Source organism: Lithobates pipiens, unplaced genomic scaffold (genome assembly GCF_037356315.1).
Source record: "Lithobates pipiens isolate NorthernLeopardFrog02 unplaced genomic scaffold, aLitPip1_a1.2 Scaffold_37, whole genome shotgun sequence".
Lineage (NCBI taxonomy): Eukaryota > Metazoa > Chordata > Amphibia > Anura > Ranidae > Lithobates > Lithobates pipiens.
The window spans coordinates 1,003,113-1,025,858 of NW_027507825.1; positions in this window are offsets into that span (position 1 = coordinate 1,003,113).

A 22,746-nucleotide genomic window follows, 5' to 3' on the forward strand; every position below is an offset into this window, starting at 1 on the left:
GATCCACCAACGTGTCCATTCATCCATTCATCCCAAAGGGAATCCGAGAGGAGTGATCCACTGTGTCCTTTCATCCCAAAGGGAATCCGAGAGGAGCGATCCATCAACGTGTCCCTTCATCCCAAAGGAAATCCGAGAGGAGCGATCCACCAACGTGTCCGTTCATCCAAAAGGGAATCCGAGGGAAGCGATCCACCAACGTGTCTATTCATCCCAAAGGGAATCAGAGATGAGCTATCCACCAACGTGTCCGTTCATCCCAAAGGGAATCCGAGAGGAGCGATCCACCAACGTGTCCCTTCATCCCAAAGGGAATCCGAGAGGAGCGATCCATCAACGTGTCCCTTCATCCCAAAGGGAATCCGAGAGGAGCGATCCACCAACGTGTCCGTTCATCCAAAAGGGAATCCGAGGGAAGCGATCCACCAACGTGTCCATTCATCCCAAAGGGAATCCGAGGGGAGCTATCCACCAACGTGTCCGTTCATCCCAAAGGGAATCCGAGGGGAGCGATCCACCAACGTGTCCGTTCATCCCAAAGAGAATCCAAGGGGAGCGATCCACCAACATGTCCGTTCATCCCAAAGGGAATCCGAGGGATGCGATCCACCGTGTCCGTTCATCCCAAAGGGAATCCGAGGGGAGCGATCCACCAACGTGTCCGTTCATCCATTCATCCCAAAGGGAATCCGAGGGGAGCTATCCACCAACGTGTCCGTTCATCCCAAAGGGAATCCGAGAGGAGCGATCCACCAACGTGTCAATTCATCCCAAAGGGAATCCGACCAACGTGTCCGTTCATCCCAAAGGGAATCCGAGAGAAGCAATCCACCAATGTGTCCATTCATACCAAAGGGAATCCAAGGGGAGCGATCCACCAACGTGTCTGTTCATCCCAAAGGGAATCGGAGAGGAGCGACCCACCAAAATGTCGGTTCATCCCAAAGGGAATCCGAGAGGAGCGATCCACCCACGTGTCAGTTCATCCCAAAGGGAATCCTAGGGGAGCGATCCACAAAAGAGTCGGTTCATCTCAAAGGGAATCCGAGAGAAGCGATCCACCAACGTTTCAGTTCATCCCAAAGGGAATCCTAGGGGAGCAATCCACCGTGTCCGTTCATCCCAAAGGAAACTTGAGAGGAGCGATCCACCAACGTGTCCGTTCATCCCAAAGGGAATCCGAGAAGAGCGATCCACCAACGTGTCCGTTCATCTCAAAGGGAATCCGAGAGGAGCGATCCACCAACGTGTCGGTTCATCCCAAAGGGAATCCGAGAAAAGCGATCCACCAACGTGTCGGTTCATCCCAAAGGGAATCCGAGAGGAGCGATCCACTAACCTGTCGGTCCATCCGAAAGGGAATCCGAGATGAGCGATCCACCAACGTGTCGGTTCATCCCAAAGGGAATCCAAGAGGAGCGTTCCACCAACGTGTCAGTTCATCCCAAAGGGAATCCGAGGGGAGCGATCCACCAATGTGTCGGTTCATCCCAAAGGGAATCCAAGGGGAGCGATCCACCAACGTGTCCTTTCATCCCAAAGGGAATCCGAGGGGAGCGATCCACCAATGTGTCCGTTCACCCAAAAGGGAATCCGAGAGGAGCGATCCACCAAAGCGTCCTTTCATCCCAAAGGGAATACGAGGAGAGCGATCCACCAAAGCGTCCTTTCATCCCAAAGGGAATCCAAGGGGAGCGATCCACCAACGTGTCCGTTCACCCCAAAGGGAATCCGAGAGGAGCGATCCACCAACGTGTCCCTTCACCCAAAAGGGAATCCGAGAGGAGCGATCCACCAAAGCGTCCTTTCATCCCAAAGGGAATACGAGGAGAGCGATCCACCGTGTCCATTCATCCCAAAGGAAATCCGAGAGGAGCGATCCACCAACGTGTCCGTTCATCCATTCATCCCAAAGGGAATCCAAGGGGAGCGATCCACCAACGTGTCCGTTCACCCCAAAGGGAATCCGAGAGGAGCGATCCACCAACGTGTCCCTTCACCCAAAAGGGAATCCGAGAGGAGCGATCCACCAAAGCGTCCTTTCATCCCAAAGGGAATACGAGGAGAGCGATCCACCGTGTCCATTCATCCCAAAGGAAATCCGAGAGGAGCGATCCACCAACGTGTCCGTTCATCCATTCATCCCAAAGGGAATCCGAGGGGAGCGATCCACCAATGTGTCGGTTCATCCCAAAGGGAATCCAAGGGGAGCGATCCACCAACGTGTCCTTTCATCCCAAAGGGAATCCGAGGGGAGCGATCCACCAATGTGTCCGTTCACCCAAAAGGGAATCCGAGAGGAGCGATCCACCAAAGCGTCCTTTCATCCCAAAGGGAATCCGAGAGGAGCGATCCACCAAAGCGTCCTTTCATCCCAAAGGGAATCCAAGGGGAGCGATCCACCAACGTGTCCGTTCACCCCAAAGGGAATCCGAGAGGAGCGATCCACCAACGTGTCCCTTCACCCAAAAGGGAATCCGAGAGGAGCGATCCACCAAAGCGTCCTTTCATCCCAAAGGGAATACGAGGAGAGCGATCCACCGTGTCCATTCATCCCAAAGGAAATCCGAGAGGAGCGATCCACCAACGTGTCCGTTCATCCATTCATCCCAAAGGGAATCCGAGAGGAGCGATCCACTGTGTCCCTTCATCCCAAAGGGAATCCGACCAACGTGTCCATTCATCCCAAAGGGAATCCAAGGGGAGCGACCCACTAACGTGTCGGTTCATCTCAAAGGGAACCTGAGAGGAGCGATCAACCAACGTATCGGTTCATCCCAAAGGGAATCCGAGAGGAGCGATCCACCAACGTGTCAGTTCATCCCAAAGGGAGTCCTACGGGAAGGATCCACCAATGTGTCGGTTCATCACAAAGGGAATCCGAGCGGAGCGATCCACCAATGTGTCCGTTCATCCCAAAGGGAATCCAAGGGGAGCGATCCACCAACGTGTCCGTTCACCCCAAAGGGAATCCGAGAGGAGCGATCCACCAACGCGTCCCTTCTTCCAAAAGGGAATCCGAGAGGAGCGATCCACCAAAGCGTCCTTTCATCCCAAAGGGAATCCGAGGAGAGCAATCCGCCGTGTCCATTCATCCCAAAGGAAATCCGAGAGGAGTGATCCACCAACGTGTCCATTCATCCATTCATCCCAAAGGGAATCCAAGAGGAGCGATCCACTGTGTCCCTTCATCCCAAAGGGAATCCGAGAGGAGCGATCCACCAACGTGTCCGTTCATCCAAAAGGGAATCCGAGGGAAGCGATCCACCAACGTGTCCGTTCATCCCAAAGGGAATCCGAGGGGAGCTATCCACCAACGTGTCCGTTCATCCCAAAGGGAATCCGAGGGGAGCGATCCACCAACGTGTCCGTTCATCCCAAAGAGAATCCGAGGGGAGCGATCCAGCAACATGTCCGTTCATCCCAAAGGGAATCCGAGGGAATGCGATCCACCGTGTCCGTTCATCCCAAAGGGAATCCGATGGGAGCGATCCACCAACGTGTCCATTCATCCATTCATCCCAAAGGGAATCCGAGGGGAGCTATCGACCAACGTGTCCGTTCATCCCAAAGGGAATCCGAGAGGAGCGATCCACCAACGTGTCAATTCATCCCAAAGGGAATCCGACCAACGTGTCCGTTCATCCCAAAGGGAATCCGAGAGGAGCAATCCACCAATGTGTCCATTCATCCCAAAGGGAATCCAAGGGGAGCGATCCACCAACGTGTCCGTTCATCCCAAAGGGAATCCGAGGGGAGCGATCCACCAATGTGTCCGTTCATCCCAAAGGGAATCCGAGGGGAGCGATCCACCAATGTGTCTGTTCATCCCAAAGGGAATCCGAGAGGAGCGATCCACCAACGTGTCCATTCATCCCAAAGGGAATCCGACCAACGTGTCTGTTTATCCCAAAGGGGATCCAAGGGGAGTGATCCACGAACGTGTCTGTTCATCCCAAAGGGAATCCGAGAGGAGCGACCCACCAATGTGTCGGTTCATCCCAAAGGGAATCCGAGAGGAGCGATCCACCAACGTGTCAGTTCATCCCAAAGGGAATCCGAGAGAAGCGATCCACCAACGTTTCAGTTCATCCCAAAGGGAATCCTAGGGGAGCGATCCACCGTGTCCGTTCATCCCAAAGGGAATCTGAGAGGAGCGATCCACCAACGTGTCCGTTCATCCCAAAGGGAATCTGAGAGGAGTGATCCACCAACGTGTCGGTTCATCCCAAAGGGAATCTGAGAAGAGCGATCCACCAACGTGTTGGTTCATCCCAAAGGGAATCCGAGAGGAGCGATACACTAACATGTCGGTTCATCCCAAAGGGAATCCGAGGGGAGCGATCCACCAATGTGTCCGTTCATCCCAAAGGGAATCCGAGAGGAGCGATCCACCAACGTATCGGTTCATCCCAAAGGGAATCCGAGAGGAGCGATCCACCAACGTGTCAGTTCATCCCAAAGGGAGTCCTACGGGAAGGATCCACCAATGTGTCCTTTCATCTCAAAGGGAATCCGAGGAGAGCGATCCGCCGTGTCCATTCATCCCAAAGGAAATCCGAGAGGAGTGATCCACCAACGTGTCCATTCATCCATTCATCCCAAAGGGAATCCGAGAGGAGTGATCCACTGTGTCCTTTCATCCCAAAGGGAATCCGAGAGGAGCGATCCATCAACGTGTCCCTTCATCCCAAAGGAAATCCGAGAGGAGCGATCCACCAACGTGTCCGTTCATCCAAAAGGGAATCCGAGGGAAGCGATCCACCAACGTGTCTATTCATCCCAAAGGGAATCCGAGGGGAGCTATCCACCAACGTGTCCGTTCATCCCAAAGGGAATCCGAGGGGAGCGATCCACCAACGTGTCCCTTCATCCCAAAGGGAATCCGAGAGGAGCGATCCATCAACGTGTCCCTTCATCCCAAAGGGAATCCGAGAGGAGCGATCCACCAACGTGTCCGTTCATCCAAAAGGGAATCCGAGGGAAGCGATCCACCAACGTGTCCATTCATCCCAAAGGGAATCCGAGGGGAGCTATCCACCAACGTGTCCGTTCATCCCAAAGGGAATCCGAGGGGAGCGATCCACCAACGTGTCCGTTCATCCCAAAGAGAATCCAAGGGGAGCGATCCACCAACATGTCCGTTCATCCCAAAGGGAATCCGAGGGATGCGATCCACCGTGTCCGTTCATCCCAAAGGGAATCCGAGGGGAGCGATCCACCAACGTGTCCGTTCATCCATTCATCCCAAAGGGAATCCGAGGGGAGCTATCCACCAACGTGTCCGTTCATCCCAAAGGGAATCCGAGAGGAGCGATCCACCAACGTGTCAATTCATCCCAAAGGGAATCCGACCAACGTGTCCGTTCATCCCAAAGGGAATCCGAGAGGAGCAATCCACCAATGTGTCCATTCATACCAAAGGGAATCCAAGGGGAGCGATCCACCAACGTGTCTGTTCATCCCAAAAGGAAATCGGAGAGGAGCGACCCACCAAAATGTCGGTTCATCCCAAAGGGAATCCGAGAGGAGCGATCCACCCACGTGTCAGTTCATCCCAAAGGGAATCCTAGGGGAGCGATCCACAAAAGAGTCGGTTCATCCCAAAGGGAATCCGAGAGAAGCGATCCACCAACGTTTCAGTTCATCCCAAAGGGAATCCTAGGGGAGCAATCCACCGTGTCCGTTCATCCCAAAGGAAACTTGAGAGGAGCGATCCACCAACGTGTCCGTTCATCTCAAAGGGAATCCGAGAGGAGCGATCCACCAACGTGTCGGTTCATCCCAAAGGGAATCCGAGAAGAGCGATCCACCAACGTGTCGGTTCATCCCAAAGGGAATCCGAGAGGAGCGATCCACTAACCTGTCGGTCCATCCGAAAGGGAATCCGAGATGAGCGATCCACCAACATGTCGGTTCATCCCAAAGGGAACCCGAGAGGAGCGATCCACCAACGTGTCGGTTCATCCCAAAGGGAATCCAAGAGGAGCGTTCCACCAACGTGTCAGTTCATCCCAAAGGGAATCCGAGGGGAGCGATCCACCAATGTGTCGGTTCATCCCAAAGGGAATCCAAGGGGAGCGATCCACCAACGTGTCCTTTCATCCCAAAGGGAATCCGAGGGGAGCGATCCACCAACGTGTCCGTTCACCCCAAAGGGAATCCGAGAGGAGCGATCCACCAACGTGTCCCTTCACCCACAAGGGAATCCGAGAGGAGCGATCCACCAAAGCGTCCTTTCATCCCAAAGGGAATACGAGGAGAGCGATCCACCGTGTCCATTCATCCCAAAGGAAATCCGAGAGGAGCGATCCACCAACGTGTCCGTTCATCCATTCATCCCAAAGGGAATCCGAGAGGAGCGATCCACTGTGTCCCTTCATCCCAAAGGGAATCCGAGAGGAGCGATCCACCAACGTGTCCCTTCATCCCAAAGGGAATCCGAGAGGAGCGATCCACCAACGTGTCCGTTCATCCATTCATCCCAAAGGGAATCCGAGAGGAGCGATCCACTGTGTCCCTTCATCCCAAATGGAATCCGAGAGGAGCGATCCACCAACGTGTCCCTTCATCCCAAAGGGAATCCGAGAGGAGCGATCCACCAACGTGTCCGTTCATCCCAAAGGGAATCCGAGGGAAGCGATCCACTGTGTCCCTTCATCCCAAAGGGAATCCGAGAGGAGCGATCCACCAACGTGTCCCTTCATCCCAAAGGGAATCCGAGGGAAGCGATCCACCAACGTGTCTGTTCATCCCAAAGGGAATCCGAGGGGACCTATCCACCAACGTGTCCGTTCATCCCAAAGGGAATCCGAGGGGAGCGATCCACCAACGTGTCCGTTCATCCCAAAGAGAATCCGAGGGGAGCGATCCACCAACATGTCCGTTCATCCCAAAGGGAATCCGAGGGATGCGATCCACCGTGTCCGTTCATCCCAAAGGGAATCCGAGGGGAGCGATCCACCAACGTGTCTGTTCATCCATTCATCCCAAAGGGAATCCGAGGGGAGCTATCCACCAACGTGTCCGTTCATCCCAAAGGGAATCCGAGGGGAGCGATCCACCAACGTGTCCGTTCATCCCAAAGGGAATCCGAGAGGAGCGATCCACCAACGTGTCCGTTCATCTCAAAGGGAATCCGAGGGATACGATCCACCAATGTGTCCGTTCATCCCAAAGGGATTCTGAGGGGAGCGATCCACCAACGTGTCCGTTCATCCCAAAGGGAATCCGAGGGGAGCGATCCACCAACGTGTTCGTTCATCCCAAAGGGAATCCGAGGGGAGCAATCCACCAATGTGTCCCTTCATCCCAATGGGAATCCGAGAGGAGCGATCCACCAATGTGTCCCTTCATCCCAAAGGGAATCCGAGAGGAGCGATCCACCAATGTGTCCCTTCATCCCAAAGGGAATCCGAGAGGAGCGATCCACCAACGTGTCCCTTCATCCCAAAGGGAATCCGAGAGGAGCGATCCACAAACGTGTCTGTTCATGCAAAAGGGAATCCGAGGGAAGCGATCCACCAATGTGTCCGTTCATCCCAAAGGGAAATCCGAGGGGAGCTATGCACCAATGTGTCCGTTCATGACAAAGGGAATCCGAGAGGAGCGATCCACCAATGTGTCGGTTCATCCCAAAGGGAATCCGAGAGGAGCGTTCCACCAACGTGTCAGTTCATCCCAAAGGGTATCCTAGGGGAACGATCCACCAACGTGTCAGTTCATCACAAAGGGAATCCGAGAGGAGCGATCCACCAAGGTGTCCGTTCACCCCAAAGAGAATCCGAGAGGAGCGATCAACCAACATGTCCGTTCATCCCAAAGGGAATCCGAGGGGAGCGATCCACCAACGTGTTCGTTCATCTCAAAGGGAATAAAAGGGGAGCGATCCACCAATGTGTCCGTTCATCCAAAAGGAAATCCGAGGGAAGCGATCCACCAACGTGTCCGTTCATCCCAAAGGGAATCCGAGGGGAGCAATCCACCAACGTGTCCCTTCATCCCAATGGGAATCCGAGAGGAGCGATCCACCAATGTGTCCCTTCATCCCAAAGGGAATCCGAGAGGAGCGATCCACCAATGTGTCCCTTCATCCCAAAGGGAATCCGAGAGGAGCGATCCACCAACGTGTCCCTTCATCCCAAAGGGAATCCGAGAGGAGCGATCCACAAACGTGTCTGTTCATGCAAAAGGTAATCCGAGGGAAGCGATCCACCAATGTGTCCGTTCATCCCAAAGGGAAATCCGAGGGGAGCTATGCACCAATGTGTCCGTTCATGACAAAGGGAATCCGAGAGGAGCGATCCACCAACGTGTCGGTTCATCCCAAAGGGAATCCGAGAGGAGCGTTCCACCAACGTGTCAGTTCATCCCAAAGGGTATCCTAGGGGAACGATCCACCAACGCGTTGGTTCATCACAAAGGGAATCCGAGAGGAGCGATCAACCAACATGTCCGTTCATCCCAAAGGGAATCCGAGGGGAGCGATCCACCAACGTGTTCGTTCATCCCAAAGGGAATAAAAGGGGAGCGATCCACCAATGTGTCCGTTCATCCAAAAGGAAATCCGAGGGAAGCGATCCACCAACGTGTCCGTTCATCGCAAAGGGAATCCGAGGGGAGCGATCCACCAACGTGTTCGTTCATCCCAAAGGGAATCCGAGGGGAGCGATCCACCAACGTGTCCGTTCACCCCAAAGGGAATCCGAGAGGAGCGATCCACCAACGCATCCATTCATCCCAAAGGGAATCCGAGAGGACCGATCCACCGTGTCCGTTAATCCCAAAAGGAATCCGAGGGGAGCGATCCACCAACATGTCCTTTAATTCCAAAGGGAATCCGAGAGAAGCGATCCACCAACGTGTCCCTTCATCCCAAAGAGAATCCGAGGGGAGCGATCCACCAACATGTCCGTTCATCCCAAAGGGAATCCGAGAGGAGCGATTCACCAATGTGTCCGTTCATCCCAAAGGGAATCCGAGAGGAGCGATCCACCAACGTGTCCGTTCATCCTAAAGAGAATCCGAGAGGAACGATCCACCAACGTGTCCGTTCATCCCAAAGGGAAATCCGAGGGGAGCAATCCACCAATGTGTCGGTTCATCCCAAAGGGAATCTGAGAGGAGCGATCCACCAACGTGTCCGTTCATCCCAAAGGGAATCCAAGGGGAGCGATCCACCAACGTGTCCGTTCATCCCAAAGGGAAATCCGAGGGGAGCGATCCACCAACGTGTCGGTTCATCCCAAATGGAATCCGAGAGGAGCGATCCACCAATGTGTCAGTTCATCCCAAAGGGAATCCGAGAGGAGCGATCCACCAATGTGTCGGTTCATCCCAAAGGGAATCCGAGAGGAGCGATCCACCAACGTGTCAGTTCATCCCAAAAGGGTTCCTAGGGGAACGATCCACCAACGTGTCGGTTCATCACAAAGGGAATCCAAGGGGAGCGATCCACCAATGTGTCCGTTCATCGCAAAGGGAATCCGAGGGGAGCGATCCACCAACGTGTCCCTTCACCCCAAAGGGAATCCAAGAGGAGCGATTCACCAAAGCTTCCTTTCATCCCAAAGGGAATCCGAGGAGAGTGATCCACCGTGTCCATTCATCCAAAAGGAATTCCGAGAGGAGTGATCCACCGTGTCCGTTCATCCCAAAGGGAATCCGAGGGGAGCGATCCACCAACGTGTCCATTCATCCCAAAGGGAATCCGAGGGGAGCGATCCACCAACATGTCCGTTCATCCCAAAGGAATTCCGAGGGGAGCGATCCACCAACATGTCCGTTCATCCCAAAGGAATTCCGAGGGGAGCGATCCACCAACATGTCCGTTCATCCCAAAGGGAATCCGAGGGGAGCGATCCACCAACGTGTCCGTTCATCCCAAAGGGAATCCGAGAGAAGCAATCCACCAATGTGTCCGTTCATCCCAAAGGGAATCCGAGAGAAGCGATCCACCAACGTGTCCGTGGACTGCACTATGGAAGGACACATGGGGGGACTGCACTATGGAAGGACACATGGGGGGACTGCACTATGGAAGGACACATGGGTGGACTGTACTATGGAAGGACACATGGCTGGACTGCACTATGGAAGGACACATGGGTGGACTGCACTATGGAAAGACACATGGGTGGACTGCACTATGGAAGGACACATGGGTGGACTGCACTATGGAAGGACACATGGGTGGACTGCACTATGGAAGGACACATGGGTGGACTGCACTATGGAAGGACACATGGGTGGACTGCACTATGGAAAGACACATGGGTGGATTGCACTATGGAAGGACACATGGCTGGACTGCACTATGGAAAGACACATGGGGGGACTGCACTATGGAAGGACACATGGGTGGACTGCACAATGGAAGGACACATGGGGGGACTGCACTATGGAAGGACACATGGGTGGATTGCACTATGGAAAGACACATGGGTGGACTGTACTATGGAAGGAGACATGGGGGGACTGCACTATTGAAGGACACATGGGGGGACTGCACTATGGGAAGACACATGGGTGGACTGCACTATGGAAAGACACATGGGTGGACTGTACTATGGAAGGAGACATGGGGGGACTGCACTATTGAAGGACACATGGGGGGACTGCACTATGGGAAGACACATGGGTGGACTGCACTATGGAAAGACACATGGGTGGACTGCACTATGGAAGGACACATGAGTGGACTGCACTATGGAAGGACACATGGCTGGACTGCACTATGGGAAGACACATGGGTGGACTGCACTATGGAAGGACACATGGGGGCACTGCACTATGGGAAGACACATGGGTGGACTGCACTATGGAAGGACACATGGGGGGACTGCACTATGGGAAGACACATGGGGGGACTGCACTATGGAAGGACACATGGGTGGACTGCACTATGGAAGGACACATGGGTGGACTGCACTATGGAAGGACACATGGGTGGACTGTACTATGGAAGGACACATGGGTGGACTGTACTATGGAAGGACACATGGGAGGACTGCACTATGGAAAGACACATGGGTGGACTGCACTATGGAAGGACACATGAGTGGACTGCACTATGGAAGGACACATGGGTGGACTGCACTATGGAAGGACACATGGCTGGACTGCACTATGGGAAGACACATGGGTGGATTGCACTATGGAAGGACACATGGGGGACTGCACTATGGAAGGACACATGGGTGGACTGCACTATGGAAGGACACATGAGTGGACTGCACTATGGAAGGACACATGGGTGGACTGCACTATGGGAAGACACATGGGTGGATTGCACTATGGAAGGACACATGGGGGGACTGCACTATGGAAGGACACATGGGTGGACTGCACTATGGAAGGACACTTGGGTGGACTGCACTATGGATGGACACATGGGTGGACTGCACTATGGAAGGACACATGGGGGGACTGCACTATGGAAGGACACATGGGTGGACTGCACTATGGAAGGACACATGGGTGGACTGCACTATGGAAGGACACATGGGGGGACTGCACTATGGAAGGACACATGGGGGGACTGCACTATGGAAGGACACATGGGTGGACTGCACTATGGAAGGACACATGGGGGGACTGCACTATGGAAGGACACATGGGGGGACTGCACTATGGAAGGACACATGGGGGGACTGCACTATGGAAGGACACATGGGTGGACTGCACTATGGAAGGACACATGGGCGGACTGCACTATGGGAAGACACATGGGTGGACTGCACTATGGAAGGACACATGGGGGGACTGCACTATGGAAGGACACATGGGGGGACTGCACTATGGAAGGACACATGGGTGGACTGCACTATGGAAGGACACATGGGGGGACTGCACTATGGAAGGACACATGGGTGGACTGCACTATGGAAGGACACATGGGCGGACTGCACTATGGGAAGACACATGGGTGGACTGTACTATGGAAGGACACATGGGTGGACTGCACTATGGAAGGACACATGGGTGGACTGCACTATGGAAGGACACATGGGTGGACTGCACTATGGAAGGACACATGGGTGGACTGCACTATGGAAGGACACATGGGCGGACTGCACTATGGGAAGACACATGGGTGGACTGCACTATGGAAGGACACATGGGTGGACTGCACTATGGAGGGACACATGGGTGGATTGCACTATGGAAGGACACTTGGGTGGACTGCACTATGGAAGGACACATGGGTGGACTGCACTATGGAAGGACACATGGGGGGACTGCACTATGGAAAGACACATGGGTGGACTGCACTATGGAAGGACACATGGGTGGACTGCACTATGGAAGGACACATGGCTGGACTGCACTATGGAAGGACACATGGGGGGACTGCACTATGGAAAGACACATGGGTGGACTGCACTATGGAAGGACACATGGGTGGACTGCACTATGGAAGGACACATGGGCGGACTGCACTATAGGAAGACACATGGGTGGACTGCACTATGGGAAGACACATGGGTGGACTGCACTATGGGAAGACACATGGGTGGACTGCACTATGGAAGGACACATGGGTGGACTGCACTATGGGAAAACACATGGGTGGACTGCACTATGGAAGGACACATGGGTGGACTGCACTATGGAAGGACACATGGCTGGACTGCACTATGGAAGGACACATGGGGGGACTGCACTATGGAAAGACACATGGGTGGACTGCACTATGGAAGGACACATGGGTGGACTGCACTATGGAAGGACACATGGGCGGACTGCACTATGGGAAGACACATGGGTGGACTGCACTATGGAAGGACACTTGGGTGGACTGCACTATGGAAGGACACATGGGTGGACTGCACTATGGGAAGACACATGGGTGGACTGCACTATGGAAGGACACATGGGGGGACTGCACTATGGAAGGACACATGGGTGTACTGCACTATGTAAGGACACATGGGGGCACTGCACTATGGAAGGACACATGGGTGGACTGCACTATGGAAGGACACATGGGTGGACTGCACTATGGAAGGACACATGGCTGGACTGCACTATGGAAGGACACATGGCTGGACTGCACTATGGAAGGACACATGGGTGGACTGCACTATGGAGGGACACATGGGGGGACTGCACTATGGAGGGACACATGGGTGGACTGCACTATGGAAGGACACATGGGTGGACTGCACTATGGGAAGACACATGGGTGGACTGCACTATGGAAGGACACATGGGGGGACTGCACTATGGAAGGACACATGGGTGGACTGCACTATGGAAGGACACATGGGTGGACTGCACTATGGAAGGACACATGGGTGGACTGCACTATGGGAAGACACATGGGTGGACTGCACTATGGAAGGACACATGGGGGCACTGCACTATGGAAGGACACATGGGTGGACTGCACTATGGGAAGACACATGGGTGGACTGCACTATGGAAGGACACATGGGGGGACTGCACTATGGAAGGACACATGGGTGGACTGCACTATGGGAAGACACATGGGTGGACTGCACTATGGAAGGACACATGGCTGGACTGCACTATGGAAGGACACATGGGTGGACTGCACTATGGAAGGACACATGGGTGGACTGCACTATGGGAAGACACATGGGTGGACTGCACTATGGAAGGACACATGGGAGGACTGCACTATGGAAGGACACTTGGGTGGACTGCACTATGGAAGGACACATGGGGGGACTGCACTATGGAAGGACACATGGGGGGACTGCACTATGGAAGGACACATGGGTGGACTGCACTATGGAAGGACACATGGGTGGACTGCACTATGGAAGGACACATGGGGGGACTGCAGTGCCTTTGATTGGGAATTGCACCCCAGTGCACCTTTACCGTGTACCTGCATGAGCAGATATGCAGCTGGTCCAATGTTTGGTCATTTCTGCTGAATGGGGAGCTAAAAACAACACAAGCTAAAGTGCAACTTAATGCAAGTTAAATACCAAACAATGAACCGCCGCGGTGTGAACAGGTCCTTAGGGTCCGTGTTCTCCTACCTTCCTCCAGCCTAACATTCCCACCTCTTCCTCCATGTTCTCCTACCTTTCTCCAGCCTAACATTCCCACCTCTTCCTCCATGTTCTCCTACCTTCCTCCAGCCTAACATTCCCACCTCTTCCTCCGTGTTCTCCTACCTTCCTCCAGCCTAATATTCCCACCTCTTCCTCCGTGTTCTCCAACCTTCCTCCAGCCTAACATTCCCACCTCTTCCTCCGTGTTCTCCTACCTTCCTCCAGCCTAACATTCCCACCTCTTCCTCCGTGTTCTCCTACCTTCCTCCAGCCTAACATTCCCACCTCTTCCTCCGTGTTCTCCTACCTTCCTCCAGCCTAACATTCCCTCACCTTCCTCCGTGTTCTCCTACCTTTCTCCAGCCTAACATTCCCACCTCTTCCTCCGTGTTCTCCTACCTTCCTCCAGCCTAACATTCCCACCTCTTCCTCCGTGTTCTCCTACCTTCCTCCAGCCTAACATTCCCTCACCTTCCTCCGTGTTCTCCTACCTTCCTCCAGCCTAACATTCCCACCTCTTCCTCCGTGTTCTACCTTCCTCCAGCCTAATATTCCCACCTCTTCCTCCGTGTTCTCCTACCTTCCTCCAGCCTAACATTCCCACCTCTTCCTCCATGTTCTCCTACCTTTCTCCAGCCTAACATTCCCTCACCTTCCTCCGTGTTCTCCTACCTTCCTCCAGCCTAACATTCCCTCACCTTCCTCCGTGTTCTCCTACCTTTCTCCAGCCTAACATTCCCTCCTTTTTCTCCATGTTCTCCTACCTTTCTCCAGCCTAACATTCCCTCACCTTCCTCCGTGTTCTCCTACCTTCCTCCAGCCTAACATTCCCTCACCTTCCTCCGTGTTCTCCTACCTTTCTCCAGCCTAACATTCCCTCCTTTTCCTCCATGTTCTCCTACCTTCCTCCAGCCTAACATTCCCACCTCTTCCTCCATGTTCTCCAACCTTCCTCCAGCCTAACATTCCCACCTCTTCCTCCATGTTCTCCTACCTTTCTCCAGCCTAACATTCCCACCTCTTCCTCCATGTTCTCCAACCTTCCTCCAGCTTAACATTCCCACCTCTTCCTCCGTGTTCTTCAACCTTCCTCCAGCCTAACATTCCCACCTCTTCCTCCGTGTTCTCCTACCTTTCTCCAGCCTAACATTCCCACCTCTTCCTCCATGTTCTCCAACCTTCCTCCAGCCTAACATTCCCACCTCTTCCTCCTTGTTCTCCAACCTTCCTCCAGCCTAACATTCCCACCTCTTCCTCCGTGTTCTCCTACCTTCCTCCAGCCTAATATTCCCACCTCTTCCTCCGTGTTCTCCTACCTTCCTCCAGCCTAACATTCCCACCTCTTCCTTCCGTGTTCTCCTACCTTCCTCCAGCCTAACATTCCCTCACCTTCCTCCGTGTTCTCCTACCTTTCTCCAGCCTAACATTCCCACCTCTTCCTCCATGTTCTCCAACCTTCCTCCAGCCTAACATTCCCACCTCTTCCTCCGTGTTCTCCTACCTTTCTCCAGCCTAACATTCCCACCTCTTCCTCCTTGTTCTCCAACCTTCCTCCAGCCTAACATTCCCACCTCTTCTTCCATGTTCTCCTACCTTTCTCCAGCCTAACATTCCCTCATCTTCCTCCATGTTCTCCTACCTTCCTCTAGCCTAACATTCCCTCATCTTCCTCTATGTTCTCCTACCTTCCTCCAGCCTAACATTCCCACCTCTTCCTCCGTGTTCTCCAACCTTCCTCCAGCCTAACATTCCCACCTCTTCCTCCGTGTTCTCCTACCTTTCTCCAGCCTAACATTCCCACCTCTTCCTCCATGTTCTCCTACCTTCCTCCAGCCTAACATTCCCACCTCTTCCTCCATGTTCTCCAACCTTCCTCCAGCCTAATATTCCCACCTCTTCCTCCGTGTTCTCCTACCTTCCTCCAGCCTAACATTCCCTCCTTTTTCTCCATGTTCTCCAACCTTCCTCCAGCCTAACATTCCCACCTCTTCCTCCATGTTCTCCAACCTTCCTCCAGCCTAACATTCCCTCACCTTCCTCCATGTTCTCCTACCTTTCTCCAGCCTAACATTCCCTCACCTTCCTCCATGTTCTCCTACCTTCCTTCAGCCTAACATTCCCACCTCTTCCTCCATGTTCTCCTACCTTCCTCCAGCCTAACATTCCCACCTCTTCCTCCGTGTTCTCCAACCTTCCTCCAGCCTAACATTCCCACCTCTTCCTCCGTGTTCTCCAACCTTCCTCCAGCCTAACATTCCCTCATCTTCCTCCATGTTCTCCAACCTTCCTCCAGCCTAACATTTCCACCTCTTCCTCCGTGTTCTCCTACCTTCCTCCAGCCTAACATTCCCACCTCTTCCTCCGTGTTCTCCTACCTTCCTCCAGCCTAACATTTCCACCTCTTCCTCCGTGTTCTCCTACCTTCCTCCAGCCTAACATTCCCACCTCTTCCTCCGTGTTCTCCTACCTTTCTCCAGCCAAACATTCCCTCACTTTCCTCCATGTTCTCCTACCTTCCTCCAGCCTAACATTCCCACCTCTTCCTCCGTGTTCTCCTACCTTTCTCCAGCCAAACATTCCCTCACCTTCCTCCATGTTCTCCTACCTTCCTTCAGCCTAACATTCCCACCTCTTCCTCCATGTTCTCCTACCTTCCTCCAGCCTAACATTCCCACCTCTTCCTCCGTGTTCTCCAACCTTCCTCCAGCCTAACATTCCCACCTCTTCCTCCGTGTTCTCCAACCTTCCTCCAGCCTAACATTCCCTCATCTTCCTCCATGTTCTCCAACCTTCCTCCAGCCTAACATTTCCACCTCTTCCTCCATGTTCTCCTACCTTTCTCCAGCCAAACATTCCCTCACTTTCCTCCATGCTCTCTATTCGTATTCTTTGACTTTCCAATACGTCTGTCTCCTGTTTTATATCTTTATATCAGTCCACCAATGACTGATATTTCAGATTGCTGGGGATGCTGGGGACTTTGCTCCATCTCTGCCATTTCCAGACCCCACATTTGTTTTATAAATAAATACCTTTTATTCTGTGTGGGTCTGTGAACCTCATGGGTTCTCCTTCTACTCGTCTTCCCCTGGTGCTGGGCCAGACATGGTGTCACTCTCTGCAGAATTCCCATCTAGTGGGGTGGGCAGCTCAGGACTGAAGGTGAGTATTGCAGTCAAAGCTTTTTTTGCTCTACATGCCCTGGGCTCCTTGAAGTGTCTCTGAATTGGGTTCATCTCTTTCACTCATTATGAGTAGTTATGGTCCCTGTGCTTCCTGCTGGAATGTAACAGAAGGAGCTGGGAGCAAAGGTGGGAGAGGAGACTCCAAACTTCCCAGGTAGACAGGAGTAGAGCCAGGATATTATGGAGACTTTTGGAGAGTCCAGGAGGAATATTTGTTTTGAGTAGAGGAGTACAATGTATCCGAAAAGGATTACAACGTATCCGGAGAAGAGTACAATGTATCTGGAGAGGAGTACAGTTTATCCCGAGAGGAATACAGTGTATCAGTAGAGGAGTTCAATGTATCCGGAAAGGAGTACAATGTATCAGTAGAGGAGTACAATTATATGGAGAGGAGTACAATGTATCTGAAGAGGAGTACAATGTATCCGGAGAGGAGTACAATGTATCAGTAGAGGAGTTTAATGTATCCGGAAAGGAGTACAATGTATCAGTAGAGGAGTACAATGTATCTGGAGAGGAGTACAATGTATACGGAGAGGAGTACAATGTATCCAGAAAGGAGGAAAATGTATGCGAAGAGGAGTACAATATATCCAAAGAGAAGTACAATGTATCAGTAGAGGACTACAGTGTATCAGGAGAGGATTATATTGTTTCAGGAGAGGAGTACAATGTATCAGTAGAGGAGTACAATGTATACAGAGAGGAGTACAATGTATCTGAAGAGGAGTACAATGTATAAAAAGAGGAGTACAATGTATCCGGAGAGGAGTACAATGTATCAGTAGAGGAGTACAATGTATCAGGGGAGGAGTACAATGTATCTGAAGAGGAGTACAATGTATAAAAAGAGGAGTACAATGTATCCGGAGAGGAGTACAATGTATCAGTAGAGGAGTACAATGTATCAGGGGAGGAGTACAATGTATCTGAAGAGGAGTACAATGTATAAAAAGAGGAGTACAATGTATCCGGAGAGGAGTACAATGTATCAGTAGAGGAGTACAATGTATCAGGGGAGGAGTACAATGTATCTGAAGAGGAGTACAATGTATAAAAAGAGGAGTACAATGTATCCGGAGAGGAGTACAATGTATCAGTAGAGGAGTACAATGTATCAGGGGAGGAGTACAATGTATCTGGAGAGGAGTAAAATGATCGTAAAATCAGCTGTTGTGCTGCGCATGCTCCGTTCGTCCCGGGCACTTCTCGATAGCGGGCACTATGCGATAGAACACCGGCATCGGCAGAGTGGGGGGAAGGGGACTCTCTGCCGAGGTGCTGGTAATAGTTACCCCCAGGGGCCATTCAGAAAAATCATTAAAATTGACTTGTTTTCCTTTTTTGCTGCAAATGTTGCCCTCATCTCCCGTCATTTCTCTCTGTTTTGCGATCTCAGTGATTGAGGAAATGGAAATTTCAAAAAAAGATTCAACAATGAAAATCAAATAATAATTAATCATTTCAATAATGAATTCCCTTTGTGGGAAGATTCCCCTCCCCCACAATAAGGATTACTCCAGGTGTTGGGAAGTCTCTATAAAAAGCAGAATGCCAATTTTAGCGCAATACTGACAGTATTTATTTCACAATCTTCAGTAAGGAAGAGTTAGGCCTACCAGAGATGGTGCCCAATGTTCTCCTGTAGAGAGTCTCTGAACCCACATCCAACGTACAACTAAAGAGATACAACCAACACACTTCTTGGAGCAAAATTGGCCATTTATTAACCACAACAACATATAAACATTCCTTAAAACAGAAATAAAGAACACTAATGACAAGGACAATACCAAATTTCCCGCTGACCCCTCCATTTCCACAAATTCCTGTTAAACCCCCGGTAAATGGGATTAACCATACGGTGCCATACCATAGACGGGTCCATAGGAGGCCATACCATAGAGGGGTCCATAGGAGGCCATCCAATAGATGGGTCCATAGGAGGCCATACCATAGAGGGGTCCATAGGAGGCCATACCATAGACGGGTCCATAGGAGGCCATACCATAGAGGGGTCCATAGGAGGCCATCCAATAGACGGGTCCATAGGAGGCCATACCATAGAGGGGTCCATAGGAGGCCATCCAATAGACGGGTCCATAGGAGGCCATACCATAGAGGGGTCCATAGGAGGCCATACCATAGACGGGTCCATAGGAGGCCATACCATAAACGGGTCCATAGGACGTCATACCATAGAGGGGTCCATAGGAAGCCATACCATAGACGGGTCCATAGGACGCCATACTATAGATGGGTCCATAGGAGGCCGTACCATAAACGAATGCATGGGAGGCCATACCATAGACGGGTCCATAGGAGGCCATACCAAAGACGGGTCCATAGGAGGCCGTACCATAGACGGGTCCATAGGGGGCCATACCATAGACGGGTCCACAGGAGGCCATACCATAGACAGGTACACAGGAGGCCATACCATAGATAGGTACACAGGAGGCCATACCATAGATGGGTCCATAGGAAGCCATAGCATAGACGGGTCCATAGGAGGCCATACCATAGACGGGTCCATAGGAAGCAATACCATACATGGGTCCATAGGAAGCCATACCATAGACGGGTCCATAGGAGGCCATACCATAGATGGGTCCATAGGAGGCCATACCATAGACGGGTCCATAGGAGGCCATAACATAGATGGGTTCATAGGAGGCCATACCATAGACGGGTCTGTGACAGAACCTATCCCCCACACTCCCCTTGAGTGTTTCCGTCAGTATACCGCTTCCTAAGTCCTGGAACATGACGCCAGTGGATAGGAACCCCCAAGAACTAGACAACACCAGTCTTGGAGTACATCAGGAATAGCCTTTTATTTGAAATCTCCCATAAATATATACAGCAAGATGACTAAAACCTGACCTAATTGGCATGAGCTAATTATCTAATCATTGACCCAGACTAGTTGTCTGAGAGATAGGACTTTTCAGGGTACTCTCCTAGCTCAGTGACTGACTATTCAATACACATTACCATAAACATAAACACAGGGTTAATTAGCACAAACAACAATGTGTGGAATACTCCTACAAGCCAGACTAGACTCATTTACACAACAGACAGGTGGCTGGAGTTGATGTCATTAGCATCTAACAGTTTGTGTCCCAACAGTGTGATTCAGTCTATTGCTAATATGGCAAATACATATCCAGAGTCGGTGTGTCTTGGGGGGGCATGGACTTGAATCCAAGTAACACCACCTCAGGGGTCCCCTCCAACAGTTGGAGGGGTCGCATTCTGTCCCCTCCAACAGCCTCTCTCCATAGGAGGACCTACCATAGACAGTCCATAGGAGGACATACCATAGACTGGTCCATAGGAGGACATACCATAGACTGGTCCATAGGAGGACATACCATAGACTGGTCCATAGGAGGACATACCATAGACTGGTCCATAGGAGGACATATCATAGACGGGTCCAGAGGAGAACATACCATAGAATGGTCCATAAGAGGACATACCATAGACAGTCCATAGGAGAACATACCATAGACTGGTCCATTGGAGGATATACCATAGACGGGTCCATAGGAGGACATACCATAGACGGGTCCATTGGAGGATATACCATAGACGGTCCATAGGAGGACATACCATAGACGGGTCCATAGGAGGACATAGCATAGACTGGTCCATAGGAGGACATACCATAGATGGGTCCATAGGAGAACATACCATAGACTGGTCCATAGGAGGACATACCATAGACGGGTCCAGAGGAGGACATACCATAGACGGTTCATAGGAGAACATACCATAGACGGGTCCATAGGAGAACATACCATAGACGGTTCCATAGGAGGACATACCATAGATGGGTCCATAGGAGGACATACCATAGACTGGTCCATAGGAGGACATACCATAGATGGGTCCATAGGAGAACATACCATAGACTGGTCCATAGTAGGACATACCATAGACTGGTCCATAGGAGGAAATACCATAGATGGGTCCATAGGAGAACATACCATAGACTGGTCCATAGGAGGACATACCATAGACTGGTCCATAAGAGGACATACCATAGACAGGTCCATAGGAGAACATACCATAGAATGGTCCATAAGAGGACATACCATAGACAGTCCATAGGAGAACATACCATAGACTGGTCCATAGGAGGACATACCATAGATGGGTCCATTGGAGGATATACCATAGACTGGTCCATAGGAGGACATACCATAGACTGGTCCATAGGAGGACATACCATAGACTGGTCCAAAGGAGGACATACCATAGACGGGTCCATTGGAGGATATACCATAGACCGTCCATAGGAGGACATACCATAGACTGGTCCATAGGAGGATATACCATAGACGGTCCATAGGAGGACATACCATAGACTGGTCCATAGGAGGACATACCATAGACTGGTCCATAGGAGGACATACCATAGACTGGTCCATAAGAGGACATACCATAGACGGTCCATAGGAAAACATACCATAGACTGGTCCATAGGAGGACATACCATAGACTGGTCCATAAGAGGACATACCATAGACGATCCATAGGAGGACATACCATAGACGGTCCATAGGAGAACATACCATAGACTGGTCCATAGGAGAACATACCATAGACTGGTCCATAGGAGAACATACCATAGACTGGTCCATAGGAGGACATACCATAGACTGGTCCATAGGAGGACATACCATAGACTGGTCCATAGGAGGACATACCATAGACTGGTCCATAAGAGGACATACCATAGACGGTCCATAGGAGGACATACCATAGACTGGTCCATAGGAGGACATACCATAGACTGGTCCATAAGAGGACATACCATAGACGATCCATAGGAGGACATACCATAGACGGTCCATAGGAGAACATACCATAGACTGGTCCATAGGAGAACATACCATAGACTGGTCCATAGGAGAACATACCATAGACTGGTCCATAGGAGGACATACCATAGACTGGTCCATAGGAGAACATACCATAGACGGGTCCATAGGAGAACATACCATAGACTGGTCCATAGGAGGACATACCATAGATAGGTCCATAGGAGAACATACCATAGACTGGTCCATAGGAGAACATACCATAGACTGGTCCATAGGAGGACATACCATAGACGGGTACTAACACAGAAAATTTTGGACACCTCCAAGGATCCCAAATAGCCAAACCACTTCAACCACCCAACAAGTCCACCATCCACAAAGGCAGGAGGGTGGGAAGCTTCTTCTTCGTTAATTTCTTCCAAGTGCCCCATCGAATTAACGGCCCTTCCTTACCATACATATTTACCCACTCACTGTCTCCACACGTTGACCCACTCCTGACGATATTCTATTAACCCTCTAATTGCCAAACTGCCCTGCTAGCCTAGGCCTGCCTGCCCTTTGCCTATTTATTGATTTTTTCCTTCGGTCCTTTCTCTCTCTGTAAATGTGTGTGACCATCCCCCGTGCTGCTACAGAATGGGCCTCAGGCGGTGTCGTATTGCAGGTGTGATGTACAGGATATCCGAT